Source organism: Scaptodrosophila lebanonensis, unplaced genomic scaffold (assembly GCF_003285725.1).
Source record: "Scaptodrosophila lebanonensis strain 11010-0011.00,11010-0021.00 unplaced genomic scaffold, SlebRS2 tig00001419-arrow-arrow-pilon, whole genome shotgun sequence".
NCBI classification, from domain to species: domain Eukaryota; kingdom Metazoa; phylum Arthropoda; class Insecta; order Diptera; family Drosophilidae; genus Scaptodrosophila; species Scaptodrosophila lebanonensis.
Window position 1 is genome coordinate 644,000 of NW_022060745.1, and position 3,315 is coordinate 647,314.

The 3,315-nt window shown below is 45.3% G+C and overlaps 1 long non-coding RNA gene across 1 annotated transcript; it reads right to left on the minus strand.

The window, feature by feature from the left end:
* Nucleotides 1–950: 950 nt before the first annotated feature.
* On the minus strand, nucleotides 951–3,043 carry LOC115633438. Its single transcript, XR_003996344.1, has 3 exons — nucleotides 2,775–3,043; nucleotides 2,480–2,610; nucleotides 951–2,416 (listed from the first exon to the last, which is right to left on the minus strand). It is a non-coding gene; the product is annotated as an uncharacterized LOC115633438 (long non-coding RNA).
* Between the last annotated feature and the right edge of the window lie 272 nt (nucleotides 3,044–3,315).

Here is a 3,315-nt window from a genome sequence, read left to right on the forward strand (position 1 = left end):
CACCAATTGCAAGCGTGTGTGACGTGGACAGTAAGTCACGAAGGTGCGGATGTAGGCCCTTCGTTTGCGACTGCCATTTGGAACGACGCTGGGCAATGTGTGCTATAGGGGAATTCCAATGCGAGAGTTTCGTGCTTTTCGTTTTTGTTGTGTTTCTTGAGTCAAGTCACTGGGCTGTCGCGGTAGTGCAATCGTGTTTGCCTGGTGGACATAGACTATCGGTGGCCCAGGATGACAAGTAAAGTCGCCTGCGATGCACCGATACGCACGGTGAGCTAGCGCAGATGGTGGGCATAGTGGTCCGGAGTTCCAAGAAGGAAACAGTTTGTGGGTTTTTTTTTGTATTTCTTGCGTCAATTCGCTGGTGCACTGTCGCAGTAGTTTCATCGTGTTTGCCTGGTGGACATAGAGTATCGGTGGCCCAGGATGACAAGTAAAGTCCCCTGCGATGCACCGATACGCACGATGAGCTAGAGCAGATGGTGGACAGAGAGGAATTGATCGTGATGAAACAACCTTTTAATTTGTTGACTGCCTTTCATCGCCGTCAGGGCGATAAATGTAGCAGGCAACGAATAGTGCAGGATTGCTGCAGAAGGCGTAGTAATATTAGGAGCCGTGTTTGGGTTCCGGCTGAGTGTGAGTCTCAGCCCCTATATACAGATGTTTAGAGAAAAATGCTTTTTTTTTGTTTACATTTTAATAAGTTGTTACGTTGCATGAATGGCTACATTTTCTTGGGTTTGAACGTTTTTTGTGTGTGCATTAATTCAACGTTTTTTTTTTGCATTTATTGCCGTATTTATTCGCGTAATTATCTATTTATTATCTACGTATAGTTTTGCCCATACAATTTTCCATTTTTGTTGTTGTTATATATATATATATATATATATATATATATATATATATAACACTATTTTGTGTTTGTTTTTGTTTTGAGGATTTGGTTGTTTATTATATGTATGTATATATTTATCGAATTTTACATTTGATTTCGGAGGTCCCCGGGGTCTGGAAAGGAATTCATAACAAAAAGAAAAAAATAAATAAATATTAGAAAATTAAATAATTGTGGGGACAGTTTGCGGTGGAGCACGATTGTACGGCTACGCATCGAGGTGTCATACACCATCTCTTTAGTCCATCGTCTCCATTGGAGGTACGCGCCATGCACTCGCTTATTCCCACACATGGTCAGGATCTCGTCATCGCATCCTTGCGAAAGCTCAGTGTCCACCTGGTAGCGACCGGCAAGTACATCAATCAAGTTGACGATGCGAGAAGAGAACGCTGAGTCCAAGGAAGATTCGTCTAACACTGGCATCGACATCATAACGCGCACAGGCTAGCCACGACGATTCAGTTTTTGGGACATTTTGGTATATACGTGAATAGAAAGAAGTAAAGAATTGATGGGCGTAGAAAGGAGAACGCAACTGGAGCTACTCACCAGAAGACTAAGAGTAGGTGTGGCCTACGTTGGGCGCCGCAAAGGAGTCACGCAAGACAACGCCGGGCTCGGAACGGAAAACGGGCTAACACCAGCCGTTGGATGCGCGCAAACATCGCTTCGGTGCGCGAGTGTCCGCCCACTTGGGTGTTTGCGGTGGTGTTGCATCGGGCCGGTCGGGGACAAAAGCTCGAATTGGCAGCATCGGATAAGGGCGCTAAACTTTAAATTTCGCATGAGCGCCATCTAGCGGTACCTAGCGAGGAGCCGGGGTGGCAACTGCGGTCGCACAGGCGCAGAGTTGCGGTCCGATGGTACTCGAGAGAGAAGGAAACGAGAGGCTACAAGAAACGGATGAAAAGGGAAAAAGGAGGAAAAAATCCGAGGCACATGGCATCCGGCCTATAAAAGGGGAGTCGTAGCACGAGGTTTTTTTGGTTGGGAGCCGTCCGGTCAACGACATAGTGGCAAGTTGACCGAGAGGAAAAGGCGTCCGCTAGCGCGCCAAAGAGAGCAGCACCAGCAGCGAAAGTCCACGCCAGTGCCAGCTGCACACCACCATCAACAGCGGTAGCAGCGCACCATTGGCAGCATCAGCACCATCATCAGCGGGTGCCACCCTTAACGACAGCAGCGGCCACTATCAGCAATAGCGCGGCCAGCAGCTCCCCCGGCAGATCCAGCAACAGCGGTAAATCCAGCAGCATGGGAGCAGACAACGGCTGCCAGAAACGGCCGCACCGACAGCACCAGCAACGCCAGTAGCAGCGCTAATGCCAGCAACAACGACGTCAGTCTGCGCCATCAGCAGCGGAGGAAGTTTCAGCGGTGAGTCCGTTCCTTGGCCACGCGCCGGTTACCTTTTTTTTTGAGCTGCAACTGCCAGGCAGTCGTCCTACGCGTCGTTTTATTGGTAGAAGCTGCTACAGCAAAGCAGCAGCCCAACGTGCTCCGCGTACCCGCCTGCCAATAAAAAAAATAAAATAATGCAAACACCCTCCCTAATGTTCATGCACATATACATACATTCGCAATTTATATACACACATAAGATCCAGATTATTTTCATAGACTTCACTGCTTATTAGTATTGGCTGTTGGCAAGCCTTCGTCGTATTGTTTTTTTTATGTTTTATAATTGCATTTTCGGTCATAATCTTTACACCAAATTCATGTACACAAATAATTGTTAATATTTACGTTTATTCGCATTAAAATGTACTATATATGCATATGTAACCAAGCAATTTAAAATTCTTTTTATGGAAGCATTGTCTATAATGACCCGTTAAAGCAGCATCAGTAGGGGCGGGAGACTCACCTTTGCCATGGAATAGCCCAAGCACGGCCCAATTTAGGGTATCCAAGAAACATTTTGTCTTTGGATACAGGCAGGGTGGGTACGCCTGGGATATCAACAGGTAAATCCCATACAGTTGTCCGATGCCACCAATTCCTGTCCGTCCGCACATACAGATGTAGTTCCTTTTGTTTTTTTTTTTGAGTCCGTATCCGTGTAGATCCGTTTCCTTTTTGTTACGTTAGTGTTTCGTTTGTGTCATGTTAGTTATTTTTGGTTTGTTTACATTTTTGAATTTTGTTTTCTTATTGCGCTTCGAATTTATTGTAAGGGACGGCATTTTGGTTAAAATCGATGGAGGAACCGTGTTATCGGTTATTGTACGACTCACGCGGGCATAGGGTTGGAACCACACACCCAAGGAGAATTCCGATGAGCCAGCCGGCGTTGCCCAAGAGGAAAAGCGTAGTCGTAACAATATATATATATATATATATATATATATATATATATATATATATATATATATATATATATATATATATATATATTGTAGGAAATG